The sequence below is a fragment of the Tachypleus tridentatus genome, chromosome 8 (genome assembly GCF_004210375.1).
Source record: "Tachypleus tridentatus isolate NWPU-2018 chromosome 8, ASM421037v1, whole genome shotgun sequence".
In the NCBI taxonomy this organism is placed as follows: domain Eukaryota; kingdom Metazoa; phylum Arthropoda; class Merostomata; order Xiphosura; family Limulidae; genus Tachypleus; species Tachypleus tridentatus.
The window spans coordinates 124,889,942-124,907,160 of NC_134832.1; the positions used below are offsets into that span (position 1 = coordinate 124,889,942).

Here is a 17,219-nt window from a genome sequence, read left to right on the forward strand (position 1 = left end):
ATTGGTTTACTTATTTAAGATTTTCTAAACTTATAAAAAGAAAAGGTAATGTAACAGTAAATGAGGTACAAATGTTCAATGATGTTAAAAAAAAAAGTTATCTGGTCCGTAAAATGCTAAAATATGATTGACATGAGTATTGACAAACGCCCCCACGGCTGTTTGGTGTGACGGGAATTCCAAACCCTGACCCTCAGGTTATGAGTCGAGCACCTTAACCACCTGACCATGCCGGGCCTAAGAGCCACAACAAACTGTGAGAAATTGCACAGACCCACTGATTTTAAGCCACACATAAAAATAACAAGAACAGAAGGGTGGTTCAAAAAATTATTTAAGTTAGCCCTTCTAGTCAAAAGTATCTAAATTCTTCAAATAACTTAAAAAAGAATTACATGAGAGATGGTAACAAAACACGGTTGGGTGAGCTAATTATTTTCAGATTCCGCTATTTCATACAATTTCAAAGCCATATTACAGAAACGTTACAAACTTCTGAAAGGGATGGCTCACAGATTCTTAGGTGCGGTTCATATTCTGGAAAAAAATATAGAAAATTCCTGTTAATTGATGAAGCCCCAAGTGTTGCACAAGATCTGACATCTGTAGAATGTTTTGTTAAAGCATAAACCGGAAAGCCCAGATTAACTTTGGATGAATACAGCGTAATAAATCATGAGCACTAAACACCTACCTATTCCCCAAGATGAGTAAGAGAAGATGTGAAGGTCATTTACTGTTCTTGTACACATGACGTCAGCCTGATTAATCTGTGAAATAAACACTACCATTTGTTTTTCAAAAACAATTTCTAAGAATTATATTTGAGACACCATAAGAATTTGTGAACTTCCCAGACTGAATTCAGGATTGTAGTGGAAATCCCACTGATAACAAAAATGCATGCAAATGGTTTTAATTGAAGAAAATATGAAACTGTTTGCAGTGGAACACCCACACAAACGATGGGTGACAATTTTAAGCTACCATTCAATAAACCTTATGTTCGTTGACAGACAGGAAATCTGAAATCCATTAACATAGAATCTTTTCAGCAACATTAAGAGAGTTGTTTGTTGAAGGCACTGAACGTAATGGTAAAAAGTGTGACACAATAGACACAGCTCTGAAGTATTAACAGTTCTTTTGTAAAGACTCTGGAGAGTGTTGATCCCGTGCGAACCTAGATTGATGTTTCAGCTAAAATTTATGAATAAAAAATAGATAAATGTCTATACAACCTATGTGAATGGAGGCCCTCTATAGTGTTGAACCAACATGTGGTGTCGTTAAGAGGTATTTTAGAAATAAGAGAACTGATGTTATGAATTGACTAGGTCAATCATCTGATATCAATCCGATGAAAAATTTATGGGCTGAATTAATCCGATTAACGAAAGATTGCAAACCAAATACGGAATATAAACTTTTTGAAGCACTCAAAGAAGGATGGTAGTCAATCAGTCAAGAATATCTGCACAAATTCATTGAAAGCATGTTACGTCGATGTGAAGCAGTACTGAAATCCAAGTACATGTCTACTAAATATTAACTTGTGAAACTAGTTTGTGTTATTTCGAGCTTCATTTTAACGTTTTATTATGGCAAAAAACAAATTAAAACAACAGTAGTATTAAAATATATGTTCAACTTAACTTCAGTACACAAATATCAAACGTTTCCGTAAGTTTACACCAATTTAAATTTCATATGTACACAAAGATACTTATTATAGCTATGTGTGTGTATACATATACACTATTGTATTTGATGTTGTAATTGTATAAACGCAGGCTTTATAAATGCAAATATATTATTACTACCACGATTACTATTATTACAAGAGAATAATAATAACTGCAGTCTTAGCTTAAAGATCAGTAATGTAAAATCTGGCTGCTAAACTTCACAACATAGTCATCAATGCTCTGTTCAGGGTCAATGCGTCTGGTAAGGTTACTTTCAATGAATAGTAAACACAAGTTTGACAGTCTCTTTTAATCCATTGTGAATTCCATACAGTTTCGTACACATACGCTAAAAAATAACATTTCACACGCAGCTGAGCTAATAGGAAAAGCAAATGTTGGTTTCTTAACTTCTGTAAAAGTTGCTTTCAAAACTCTCAAGTGTGGTATCTGCATTTAGTGAATACAAATTTTATTAACTCAATCACTATATCGATTAGTTTTTGAACTGAATGAAAGGGCACTTACACATTTACCGAGAAGTTTTTCAATCCTCTCTGAAACACATCTTACCACTACATCTACACTTTTTTTTTTTAGCTATTTCCATTGGCTTGGATGAAAATCTGTGATTATACTCACATAACATTGTGACCATCACAGAAAATACAGCTGTCTGCCACGTTTTTCGTTAGCACTCCTACTTTTCCAAACTGTTATTTTCACTGTCGAAACGTACTTGTACCAACTGAACAGTTAAATGAAACTTTTTTCTTTCACAAAGTATTTGCAAGCATACCAACCAATACCTTACATTCGTATCTGGATTAACAGGGATAATATGCAGTTTACAGAACTTTTAGGTTTATTTTGAAACATTTTCTCACTTAGTACTGGTTCACATACCATCTAACACTTTAATAGTTATCTATAATGCATTGGTAGCCTGAAAAGGTATACTGTCTTATGTCTAGTGTGTTTTATGTGCTACATGAATCATATAAGAACACTGTAAATAGTGGTCAAGAACATACAACATTCTATTATCTGCATAGTCTTCAACGACTATAAAGCTTATACAAGAGTGCATGGAGGCTCCAACAGTAACAAAAAACTGCAAAGTAGTCTAATTGCATTTTTATAGCCTATATCTTTCATTTTTATGCCCAGCTGTGACAAAATATGAACAAGCTCTCTAATGTATAAGAAGCAAAAATCATTACTTATCAATTTACTTTGCCAGTCTTTACTAAAACCAAACAGAATTTGCAATGACAACTGCTCCATTATAACACTCTATGACTTGCAAATTTGCAATTTTTGATACCTGTAAAAATTGCTTAATGTTATGATAATTGGCATTAGAATCTAATCGTTCATAGATATCGTTCCTTTATTTCCAGAATTTTTGCATATCTCTCATACAGTGTAATTTCTTCTTGATTGAAATTGCATGCTTCAATAGGAAGAACAGTACAAACCATTTTCTTGAATTTTCTGAATTATATTACTTATAACAATGGCAGCAGTTACTTTTTTAAAATGCTATTAATTGAGTTTAATAACTTGTGACATTGAAAGAAACTCTTCTTTTTCTTTTGCAAATATGTTTCATCATACTACAAATACAAATTCCATTACTATAGAATGTTTCCACTTTTCACAAATTCTTTTCTTTCCTCATGGGCCTGTGATACAATTTGTTATTTAGCCAGGTACAGAAGTAAACTGGCAAATTTGGCAGCATACTTTATCTCTATGAAGCACATCTTTGCAAAATTGACAACTACACATCTATAATGTCAATGTTCTTTGGCTGTTTGTGCATACTGGATTCTAAATGTTTCTGAAGCTATTTATTTTTATTTTTCCAGTCATTTACTCTGTTTATGGTGAAAGAAAAATCTTTCAAACTGCAGGAAAACTGTGTGCAAAAATCTAGAAAATTGTATCACTCTGCTGACTGTATTCTGACAAATAAAAACATCTTGTAATATTCTGATGAAAATGAATGACTTTGCTTACCAAATCCTTTTAAAGTACTTATGTATATGAGGAGGCTTGGACGGTTTATCTGCAGTATCACCAAGGCCAAAACAAACGATCTAGTGAGGGTTTCTTATCAGCTGAAAACACAGTGTTAGGTTCATTACACAAGTATTCTTTCAGTTAATCAAGGCCCATCATATCATTGCAGTAGACAGCCAACAATGACTCTCATTCATTCATTTCCTTGCAATTTCTATTCATTCTCTGTAACCAGTAGACAAGGCACATGTACATTTAGACTGTTAAATGGTCTATAGCAGTATGATTGAGAGGCTAGTTATGGCACATGTGCAGTAGGCTTTACCTTTTGAAATTTACAGAAAGGTAAAAGTCTACTACAGATATAATTCATTACATATGGTTAGTGAGCTGGCAAAAACAAATTATCACATACTTGTTAATGCTCCCTTAAAGACTGTTTACTAATTTTAAGGAAATTATTTTAGAGGTTTAGTTCCCCAAGTTTTTCATGCATACCACATGTGATTGATAACTGGACAATTCAATCAGTTACTCCCTCCAAACGGTCAACAACAGTAGGATCAAGTTCTGAAAGAGTGGTGAAGAAGGATGAGTTAGCCTTCATCAACTTTCACTATGACAGGAGTTTAATAATATCAACTCAAGCCAAGTTCCCTCAGCATAATGGGAAAATTATTAGTTTCTGAGGATCAATATCCTTCTTCCAGGAAGATAATTTAGAGAGGGAACAATTGGATAGATCTATAGTAATAAAGGTCTACTTCCAAGTAAACAGATACTTCAATAGTGAAGAGAAAAAAGCCATGATCTGAGAGAATACATTCTACAGTTTGACTTTCTCCATCAATATCTTCACCACCCCAGAGTGGGTTGTGTTCATCAAAGTCTCCCAGGATAAAGAAGAAAGATGGGAGTTGCTCTACAAGTTCTTCCAAATTTGCCTGACTTAAATCATCTCCTTATAACAGGTAAAAAGAACCAAGTGTGATAGTAACTGTCCATTGACTGTTTTCAAGTGTTTCATTGTAGATTACAAATTACAGATTTGCTATTCTTAACACATATCACAGTCCTTTTTAAAATGTGAGATTATGGCCAAACTGTCTTTAAAATCTATTTCTCTAATTTTAGACTACAGTTTTACTGTTTCTGTAATATTTTCTTTAAATATTAGACAACAGCTTTATTCATTCCAAAATATATTTTCAAACTTAAGAAAAATTTCACTGTTTTTAGAGTGTAGTTTTCAAATATGACTTGATGGATATAAAACTTGATGAATCAAAAGTTACTTCCCAGGTAACTATATAGGAGTATATTCAACATATTTCAAGTAAAATCCCAAAGAAAACTGTGATTAAATGTTTTTCAACAATGCCTGAAAGACTTTCCATGGTTATTAAAGGAAAAGGGGGACAAAACAAATCTTCACTGTTTGTTAAACTCAAGTACTGTCACTAAATTTCTCTTGCATTAAATGTGAAGAGTAATAAAATATTGATGTTTTACCTGTGATTTACCTTTAGATGTTCTTTGAAAGTTGCCTGAAATCTGATTTTTGACTTTGTTCTAACACATTTGTGCAGTACTATAAGATGGACTTAAATGAAACTAAACATTTTTACAGAGTAAAAATTGATATCTTATGGAATTATGAATATTACAAAATAAATAAATATCACACAATGAGCTGGTGTCATAGTAAGCTGAAGTTTTCACAACATAAGATGAACAGCCAGTAATAACAATAAATTCCTATATCTAATGATACTGCTTTTTTGGTGTATGTTATGAGGATAATAGGTTCAAGTCAAACAAAAATAACCTAGCAAAATAACAGTAATTTATACAATACCTCTTAAGAGTTCAGAAAACAATGTATCATTTATTTATGTCAACTACTAGACACCTGTCCAGGAAGTCTTGAAACACTGGAGTCAAGTTATCTTTATTCTCAATGTTTGGTTTTCCGTTTTTTGATATTAAATCAAATACCTGAAAAAGAGTGCAACTTGATGACTTAATCAATAACCCAACTTAACAGTGTGTACAAATATTTGGATAATCCTTCTTAATAATGTCTAAATATCACTAGAGGTATACCTTTATAGCAGTTAACTAGAGGTATACCTTTATAGCAGTTAAATACCACAGGTGAATTATCTAGTGTGTTAGTGTCTATTTATAGGGGAGTTAACAAAATGGTAGTGATACTATTGCAGAAAATACTATAGTTTAAGAAGTTGAAATATAATAATATAACTTATACATTCCACAACATTCAATAATTAATTGTTTGTTACTGTATACAGTTTTGTTAAATGTTCATTGTTGCTGTGATCGTTCCACTATTCATCATTATCTTCAATACATCTTCATGTTTGAATGATGTGAACAGTCTTGTTTTTGTCTTTATTATAGCTATTTCCCATAATTGGTGAAAGACATTCTCAACAAAGCATATGATTGTGTTTTAAAGTACAAATATGTAACTTTTAAGAACTTTGGTATTGGTTGTAATTACTGGTTACCAAAATTTACCATGTCACTATTTTCCTGATGATAAGGAGGTTGTCCATTGACCATTTCAATGGCTGCTATACCAAGGGATCAAATTTCAACCTCAGGTCCATATTATATCCTTACTAATTCTGGAGCTATCCAGTAACGAGTTCCAACCAATGGTGTTCACTTATTTTGTTCTGGGGAGAGCAGAGCAATTTTTCCAAAATCAGCTACATGATGGAAAGAAACAAAAATAAAGTTACCATGTGAGAGAAAAAGAAAACATAAATAACTGCTAGTCAGCCTTACAAAACTACCTTAATTATAATTCAGGTTTCTTCTGCTCTTATTGCAAATTTTGACTGTAAAATAGAAATATTTAATCATCCAAATGCACAAATAAAACTTGTCAGCATACAAAAAGATGATAGAAATCTGCTATGTATATATATGTTTCTTGCTTAGTTACAGGAGAAATAGTATTTAATGATGTATTTTTTGAAGTAGCTGGCCTTAAAAAATGTCAAATCCAATGAAATATACAATTTGTTTTATAATTACCAAATACCAAAATCCAACACTTAAAAATACAGTCTGAAAATGAAATTATTTTCTTTTTTTGCAGTCGATTTGCCACAAATTTCCTTTTCTTTATGAACATGCATCATACATTTATAAACATTTAGATATTAAATCAGAAAATAATTTATGATAATTTCTTGCAACAGTGTGAGCGAGGAGTTAATTTGACATAGATTGTACTGTTGCTAGTAAGTGTACATAAAATCTGCCTTTTATGTGAAGTTACAATCCTATTGATTAACTGCACAATAAGTACATGTTACATTGTTAGATTTATTTCATTGCAAGTTTACAGAAAAAATTGAATTAAGGTTTAAAAATATTCAGTGCTTTATACAGCTAGAAAAAGTCTATTTTTAGTTAGGAATTATTTCTCAATAATATCTTTCAAATTTGATATTGAAGTAAAAATCGAAAAGTAAATAACCAGAGTGTAAAATAAAACTATGAAATATAACAGCAACTATTTATATTAATAAAAGAAAAACATGGATATATTATCTTAGAAATTAATTTAGAAGATGTATCAAGTTATAAAATGTACATATTTTGTAGTGAACATGAGAACTGGAAACATTCCTACTAACGGGTATCTATTTTATGTTGATAAGTAAGCTACTTTTTATAAAATCAAGTAACTCGCTGGTACCATGTGATGTTTCAACATTTTAATAATATATATATGTTGTCAAGTTTTCTATGTTAACATAAAATTGTTATAAACAAGCTAAAATACTTAGAAATGCTTGTGTTCACTGAGACATTATATGTTTAAGCACTTATCAAGTTTTATGGTCCAATCCTTCCCAAGTAAAATGTTGTCACTTTTAATATCTCTATGAACTATGTTGTTGAGATGAAGAAATTGTATTACCTGGAGTATCTAAATGAAATATGAATTTATTTCAAGTTAAATGTTTTAAGAGAGAAGTGTAATTTTAATTCAGTGTGATTGTTGTATTCAATATTTTATATATGTATGTATTTCTAGTGATAGTTGGAGACAACAACACAAAAATTAATTAAAACAAAAAATATCAAAGTTTCTGTATATTAATAACTACCAGAATTACTTTCATCATGTTATTAGGTTAATATATTAGTTGTTTTAACATCTGTTGCCAAGAGGTTAAGGATCTTACTAACACTAACATCCAACATACAGCTGGCCATGTGTAAAATGTGAGCTTTGTAGTTGACACCCACAACCTTGAGTGACTACGTCTGGGTAATTTTAAGCTTAAATCATTTTTAAATTAAGGTATTTGCTGTTATGTCACCAGTGTCTTTAATATTTTCCATTTTTGTTATTTATATATTTTATTTTATATTTACAATACAATATCAAGCCATATTTTTGTTGCTAAGCAACACGACAAAAGCTACTTCAGGAAAGTGTGATTACCAAAACACATTGGTTTTTCTATATATTATACGAACGAAAGTACCAAGCAACTGTCTTGTTTTTAGGTCAATATATTCTGTGTGACGGAGGTGGACATGGGCTTCCTTGTACGAAATTCACAGGTCACATATGACTCTGATTGGTGGTGGGATGGTATGAGACCCATCTCATAATAAAATGGCATGACTCCCAAAAAGAACCTGAGACCACCTCTGCAACATGACTATGTGATTGTAGTTATTCTGAGCCTATTTCAGCATAAAACTACAACCTATATAATTTCCTTGCTCAGCAACATGACATAAAACTCATTATTGGAAAACATCTTTACCAAAATATATTGACTATTTTATATTCATGAAGTTGTTATACAAGGTACCACTTCTTTTCTACGTGGTTTTTTGCTACCTTTCCTTTCGACATTAAAAGCATGCATACAAAGGTGTATAAGTACTAATATCCAGATGCACACCGTCGTCGAGATCCACTTAGTAAGGGTGCAAAATTTCACTTTTCAAGGTTCTTTCCTTTTGGAGCTATATTGGTAACTAATACTGCAATCTGATTCCCAACATTTATAAAATATTACATTGGATTGTATTTTGTGTAAGAGATTGAAAATTTAATAATTTAATATTTATTGTATTACACACTAAATAATGCTTACAGTTTTGTAAGTAATGCTACATTTGAGGGTATTGTATAAACTGTAAATAATTTAACAAACTCAAATTTTCTTGAATAAAATAATTTCAGTAACCACTTATAAATCAGGAAGATGAATCAAGCATAGTAAAAACTACAGAGTGCTGATAAGAGATGACATACTAGAAGAAGCTCAGAAGGGAAATATAAAGTTATTGTGTCAGAAGCAAATGCGGCTGCAACCTCCCACGCTAAAATTATTACGTATTATTTATAACTATAATTTAAACAAAGCACACCTCTGAGAGTGATATGTAAAAATATTCTTAAACTTGTAGGGTTGCTTGAAATTGACCACTTAATTAAATAAAAACAGTACGTTAACCTACACTATAAAAAACAGAAGAGAATTAACATTTACGTATCATTAACAACTTTAACTCAGAGTTCATCACCATCAAGAAAGTTATCCAAATAGTTGACTATATTTGGATGTTTATATTTTAGCACCATTAAACGTTTGGTGTTGATAAGCTCTTTTCTGGGTTGCTTGTTTACATTAATTTTTTTAATAGCAACTTCCAACCCAGTCTCAGTTGCTATGGCTGCATAGACAGTTCCTGAACCACTAAAACAATAAAAGAAAGTACACTATGTAACAAAATTTTTACTTTTTCTTGTTCCTGGGCAGAAAGTGTTATATCCCAATTGCTTAGGCCTAAAGTAAATGGAAAAGACCTATTTTTCTCTTCAAACATTGCTTTTGTGATTTGGGTAAAACAATTTTCAAATTTACCCATTTTCCAGAACATTTCAGGTATATTCAGTACTTAGTAGTTGATAAAGAATTTTCTAGAATGTTGTAAGACTTCCGAGAATTTACAAGACCCTTTTGAAATTTTCTGGAACTTTCCATAGTAATATATATACACGGGCTCACCACTCACCACATCAGTTTAGTTCTAGTTGCCTAAGTGAACACATAGATCTGTCTGATTTGATCAGAAATAACACCAAGAAGCTGCAAGCACTCTCCGGACACATTCTGCTATGTATGTGGCTAGTTTATCAAGACAAGAGCGAAAACATATCCCATGACAGCATCTGCTAAAACGTGTGAAGCCTACAAGGCATATTTCGGCATGTCTGGCGGGGATCAAGACAAACCCTGAGCACCTCATTTTACCCGTGAGCACTGTAAAAAACTTTAGAAGGTAAGATGGACAATTTTTGCTTGTTTGAATAGTAAGATTTTATAACATACAAATTTTAGACCTTTTAAAATTTAAATATATTTTAATGTATTTTTTAATTTCCAATATTATAGAAAAATATCACATAAAATATTTTACATGAACCTCTTACACGTCAGTTGTGGATGAGATAAATTTATCCTTCATAATAATTTATTTTGCTCTTTTTCAAGATGGTACAGAGGGGAAAAGAGAGCCACGGAGTTCACTATTTCAAGAATCTGGCGTGAACCCACTGACCACTCAAGTAACTGCTACTTGGTAAGGTGGACCCTTCTAAATGTCGGATTGGTAAGAATGCATCTGCTATCATGTATCCGAACCTTCAATCATCCGTCGCCTCAGTGTACCCAGTTTGCCAGAAAGAAAGCAGCCATCTTCAGAAGAGAGAAGCAAATCAGAAGAAGAGGTAGACGTTGAAGATCTGGATTGCAATTTCAAAGGTGCAGCTAGTGATAGAAGCCGACACTACCCCAACCAAAGAGACCTCAATGACTTGATCAGATGCCTTGGTCTAACAAAGTCGAATGCCGAGACTATATTTGGGGGCTGATACGTTAAAGTGATTTCCATTACAGTCGCAAGTCTCGAAAAACTACTCACTTCTAAACATTTTTGTATAACTTTAACAGAAATACATGAATGTCTTGATTGTTAATTTATAAATTTCATTATCCACGTAACAAAAGCAAGGTTTGAAGGAAATACTGGCCATTTTCTGTACTCTTACAACATAAGCAATTAAGAAGTAACACACACTATCAAGGAACAAAATTTGTGTTACATTGTGGTATCATTAAAATTTGTAATATGCTAGCGCGTGAACATATTACCACATGCAACTGATAAAATTATTGTGCCTTTTAAAAAAGTAACGGATTATTATATGTTTCTCGTCTTATATTTTTGTAAGGTGATAAAACTGTATATTTTCCTTGTAAGTTTATTATACAGCAGTTAGAAAATTGTGGACAATTGGTAAGAACCAATCGGAAATACATTTTCATTTCAGGAAAATTACAACTTACTTCTGACACAGTATATTACATCCTATCACAAAAATAGCTGAAATCCTTGAAGTAGAAAGGTCCACCTTTCGAAAGCACTCAGATTATAAGGGTTTTATTTCAGTTTTATCAAGATTCCTTGAACTTGCGTATTTGTACCACATCATGTATAGCTAGAATCCCACATTGAACAGGTGGAGGAACCAGTGTGAAAGAAGAAGAAAAACTCCCGTAAAATCATCCAAAGATCATATCTGGAGACAAGAGTCAGATTCGAGGTACTGATGTGGGAGACAGTACCACGTCTGAATCAGGTATACTCTTAATTCATCCAAGAAAGGTGTGGTAGATAAGAGCGGTAAATCACGGGATATAATCCAGGTGGGTGTAGAGTGGCTAGAGTGTGACAGACTGCACGAAGCAAGCGAACTATATCCAAAACCAATGCTTCTGGGAGCCGACATCCATGCTGTGGAAGGATGATGATCATACTGTCTTCATCTGAAGCTCAAAAGACCGAGAGAATCTCAAACCATCCCTGACTTCAGAACAGGGCACATTTTAATATGTAAAATGACATATCAATCTCGGAATTCAATATCCAGTCTTCATAAAATGTATACCACAGAGAAATTAACTCTCTCAAGAGTGAAACTGACTAAAACCAACCCAAGTGCAATAACATCCTCGGAATAAGATACATCGATGGAGATCAGAAGATAAGGAACTGTAACATTCCTAAGCACCTCCACTACGACCCACGACACAGCTGGAGTATATAATTGAGAGAGGAAGATCGACATCTGTAATACACGTATGAGGACTTATGTTGGTTGGTTTTACTTTAAATCCAAAACTCAACCATTGGCAAGTGGCATCAAGGTGTGGGAAGGATGAGGGATCCCACTTTAAGTGGTCAACTGAAATTTGACGTCTTACTTCTTTGGTTTTTGTATGCTTTAATGTAGAGGTTATCATGCCTTTTACACCAGCAGAACACCACCACCCTAGTCTACTCTGTAGTGAATGATATTTCAATATGGAATTTCTAAGTCATTTAATCATTAAAAAGTATGCCTCTACAATCCACCAACTCACCAGCTTGGAACTCAAATGTAGTAAGGACTCTCAATCTTTACTAGAAGAAAAGAGAACCGCATAAATCGCAGTGGAGAGTCTAAAGGAACAATAACACCTAAAACAGTGCAATGGATGACCATAAAAACAATATTTTTAAAAGCACATCATAATGAGTTACTCAACACAAGGCATGGTAGGAATTAACATCTATCCCATTGTTCGTTAGCCATGTAATTCATGAATGGTATGGTCAGAGACGATCGTATTTATAAAGAAATTCCATCGTGAGGAAAACCTTTAAGTAATCTTTCTAATAGTATGGTGGCCAGCATAACCAGGTAGTCGAAACACTCGACGTGTAATCCGAGGGTCGCGGGTTCGAATCCCCGTTGCACCAAACATGCTCGCTCGCTCTTTCAGTCGTGGGATCGTTATTATTTTATGGTCAATCCCTCTATTCGTTGGTAAAAGAGTAGCCCAAGAGTTAGCGGAAGGTGCCTTCCCTCTAACATTACACTGCTAAATTAGGAACGGCTAGCGCAGATAGCCCTCCTATAGCTTTACGCTAAATTAAAAAAAACAAACAAGCTCTGTTTATTTATGTTTCAATAAGAACTTTTACTTTAGTTATAATATTAGATACATAGAATGTCTACGTGATGTTATCATTCAAAAAAGAAGGGAAATAATTCGTAAAAGTAAATATATATATATATATGGAATTGTTAACTATTTTTACCAAAACAATACCACTCTGTCATATATGTGATTTTATGTAAATATAAGATTCTGACAAAGAAATATTAACATTATAAATCGTTACAACAAATGTTGCCACGTCCTGAAAAAGCTTTTCCGAAAAAAACAAAGCTGTTTAATACACTAAAAACCATGGAAGTTATGAAGAAGTGTCTTATTATAACAATGTGTTTTAACAAAAATAAACATATTTTAACTTTTAAAGAAACAATAAAAGAAAACCATTACTTCTACAAAGATCTTTATTATCAGCCCCTTCTTCATTAGTAATTTCATCTCCAGGACAAGGTATACAGGCGTCAGAAGCAAAATGTGCCATATAAGTCCCTTCTGGGCACGGCAGGCCGTAATGTTTGTAATCCATTGTCAAAGTGACCAGGAGGACATAGATCTAAAACCGTTAAAAGTTCATAGCTAGGCATTTATTTACTCAGTGTTAATTTTTATATTCCTATCAACGAGTTTATTATTAAAAAACAAATTTATTGTATCAAAACTACATGATAATAAAAGTATTTCTTCTTTTTGTGTTAAATAGAAACTATTAACGCTATTGTGTGTTATATATACACCTGTCAGCATCTCTTCGGTATCCTCGAGTACAAGTGAGGTTTTCTGCTGGAACATACACTGGAGAAAACAAGAGAAAGTTAAATCTTCTCCAGCTCATTTACTGTCATCGATAGGAATATATGGTTTCTCGTAGTGCGAGATTTGTGAGAAAAATAAAACGTGTTCTTCAAAACGGTTTCTTAACAGCAGACTTTTATTTATTTATATATTCAGTGACTGAGTCAACTCATTAAACTAGTCACAGAAACTTGGAATTCTATGAAAGCACTCACAATTTTTCTTTTTATCAATTATGTTATACCTTGAGGTACGTTTCATTTCCTTTGGTATTTCACTTGCAAAATGTTTGTTTGGCAAAGTTTAATGTAAAACTGGTTTCACTATTTATTCTAATGTCAGTAATGAAAACTCAGGCTCCTTTAGGAATATTACGCTGGTAAAATGTGCCAGTTTATGATTTTGAGGTGTCTCGCAAAAAAGAAAAATTAATTAAATAGTGCCCTTATAATGAAGAAAATAAATAATATCCATTCCAAGCAAATCTTTATTTCCAGTTCGTATTAAATGAAATACTTAACTTTTTTGTGGATGTATCAAGATTTATACCTTGAGTCGACTTGAATACATAATATTGGAAACACCTATTGCCGTAATTTTAAGTTATTGATCATTCATATTACGCTAATAAAAATCCTCTTCGTAAATATGGTTTGTATCTTTCCAGTTCGTAAGATTTCGCTTGAATATACAGAAGTTGAGTTCATAATATCAAAAAAGTTTTGGAGGCTTACCACTCCTCTATACTGGCTTTCGATAATCCATCTAGTTACGAAGATGATGGTATATAATCACATATAAACCCCTAGTTCCTGAATCAGTGACGTAACCGGTGTGTCTACGAGTACAATAACACACATATCTGTTTAATTCCCCAGCTGCTCGCTGAGTATAAGATATAAATGAAAGTCTTATATTGTTGCATCCATACCCAGATGACCTAGTTTCCAGACTGAGATATTTTTCGTTGTGTACTGTCACCAGGGTAAGCTTCGGCGGTTTTTGTCTCTGACATTTGTGTTCCTACGAATTATTGCAGGACTTTTCCGAATTGTTCTGGCGAACCAAGATTGTTTTGAAAATTTAAATTCCCATTTGAGCAAATAAACATTGACATTGCAAAGGCCTTTTCAAAAGTGATCAATCTTCGGTTACATCAGGATATCTACGAAATGCTAAGCTTTGTCATAAAGAAGTTCCGATAAATTATGTTGTACTGTGACTTCATATCGCATTGATTGTCACATTAGTTGCCAGTTTGCATATTCAAAACTGTTTTGGTATGGTTTATTCATCCCCATAAACTGAAGAGTAGGATTACTATGAATTTCAAGGGCAGTCTGGCACTGATACAGTACCGATAATATCACGAGTTCTTCATCATCACTTCCCTGAAATATCCCTTGCAGGTCATCTTTAGCATCAATTAATGGAATAAGATTAATGTTCCAAGAGTATCCTATTGGTGTCATTATAAACATATTTAAATATTGTATCGACCCACTTAACACGTTGAATTTGGTGATATCACTCATAAGACTAGAGTCGTGATTAATTGGACCAGTATATGGACGTACAAATGTTCAGTTGGTTTGTCTTTAGAATTTGTGACATTTATGGTAATATTTAAAGGAATTAGAGGTAGATATGTTTACCAATCATATTTCCACATGGACAAGTCCTCCCATGAAAATTAAGAGAATCTGATTTTATGTTCCTTAGAAAGTAATAAATCGTTCACTTTAGATTATTTGTAGGGGAAGCATCACTTTTATAGTGTGTTTTGTTTGTTTTTAAATTTCGCACAAAGCTACTCGAGGGCTATCTGTGCTAGCCGTCCCTAATTCAGCAGTGTAAGACTAGAGGGAAGGCAGCCAGTCATCACCACCCACTGCCAACTCTTGGGCTACTCTTTTACCAACGAATAGTGGGATTGACCGTCACATTATAACGCCCCACGGCTGAAAGGGCGAGCATGTTTGGTGCGACTGGGATTCGAACCCACGCCCCTCGGATTACAAGTCGCACGCCTTAACACACCTGGCCATGCCGGGCCCAGTAAATATAAAATAAATTAGTCGGAATGATTAATAAACTTCATATTCTCGCTCTAAGACGAATTGCTTATTTCTACTTGTAATATTTAACACTTTAATCATAGATATGTGTTTTCATGAACATCTGTTGACTGTTCTTAATTAAATTAATTAATAAAGTTAACAGTCACCATCGTCTTACTGACAAATGAATGCAGATGATTTGTAATACTGTCTTTTACAAAATACAGATTATATCCTGTTCCAAGTTCTCGGCTAATCCAAACAGTTTTCTCATGGTAATATCTAAATTATGTTTTCCTTATTTGTAGATATTATTGGGAGATCAACTTCACATGAAACTAGTTCTACTGTATTTCTTATACTTATTTTAGCCTACACAAAAATCAGCCAAGGGTATTTAAGTTAAGAGTGTTTTGGTCAGTGGATCAAGGCATCCCACTGTAGTTAAACGCAACAATCCTTGACAGATTCAACCACAATCGGAAACTTGATTTTATTTTAAGTATGCTATTTCCCCGAAAAAAACCGAAAGTAACCTGGAGGACTCATGTATTTTAACCACTCGTACCACGGTACAGTAGAGTTGTCTAGCAGGTAATCATTAGACACTAAAATGACGTCACATAAGAGAAGCTTTCACGTTGCAATTTGTACTGTCGTGACGCCATTAAAACGTACGAAAAGTACTATACACTCTCTTCACTTCAACACAGAGTGACATATGGATTTCAAGAAATAAAGATGTTTCATACCCTTAATTTTGGTTATATTTACTCTTCATAGTCCGTTGTATCCTTATCACCATCTTCCGCTTAAATTAGATGTTTCATAAAAACATAGACTGAAATGTAGCAGTTAATTAACTAAGAAACACATAACGGAATACCCCCGAGGGTTTGACCTTTTAGAAAATATAAGTTTATAATAAAGTTTTGTCATTTCCTACTAAAGTCGTCGGAAAATTTTCACTGTCTTGAGACATTTGCAATAATTTAATAAATCTTATATGAAACAAATTAACTTGTCAATGTGTTGTTAATAATGTGTACAGTAAAATATGCGACACAATTAACGGTCTTGAGAAACATCTACAGTTGATTTTGAAAATCATCGGTTTTTAAGTTATAATTATTTTTTACCATCAGAAATATAAGTCGGATGAGAAGTAAAAAACAGTAAACTCATCAATAAAGAAGTGAGTATATCCAATATTTTTACCCTCAATACAGACAAAACATGTACTTTGATAAACTGTAGAGATGTTAGTATTTTTTGGTGAAAGGATAAAACTACATTCGAGTCCTTGCCAGTGAGATGATAAGAGACAAAATTCGAATGTACACTACAGCAAGAAGAGATATAATTATAGAAACTTATACTTTGGTGATTAAAGGTATAAAAATAAAGAGTACAGAACAATTAAAGTTAGTAAAGATAAAACTGATTTAAATTTAATTAGAGGATATGTAAGAGAAAACTTAATCACACTATTAAAGAAAATGAAAGAAAACCCTGTAAAAGGCTGAAAACACAAAAATTCAAAAGAAAACAAAGTGCATTACGATACCCACGCT

At 32.9% G+C, this 17,219-nt stretch overlaps 2 long non-coding RNA genes across 2 annotated transcripts; one reads left to right on the plus strand and one right to left on the minus strand.

Annotated features, from left to right (window-relative positions):
- Window positions 1-1,983: 1,983 nt before the first annotated feature.
- LOC143223418 (uncharacterized) lies at window positions 1,984-10,081 on the minus strand. Its single transcript, XR_013012906.1, has 2 exons — window positions 9,804-10,081; window positions 1,984-6,454 (listed from the first exon to the last, which is right to left on the minus strand). It is a non-coding gene; the product is annotated as an uncharacterized LOC143223418 (long non-coding RNA).
- Window positions 9,931-10,762, plus strand: LOC143223419 (uncharacterized). Its single transcript, XR_013012907.1, has 2 exons — window positions 9,931-10,070; window positions 10,283-10,762. It is a non-coding gene; the product is annotated as an uncharacterized LOC143223419 (long non-coding RNA).
- The last annotated feature ends 6,457 nt before the right edge of the window (window positions 10,763-17,219 follow it).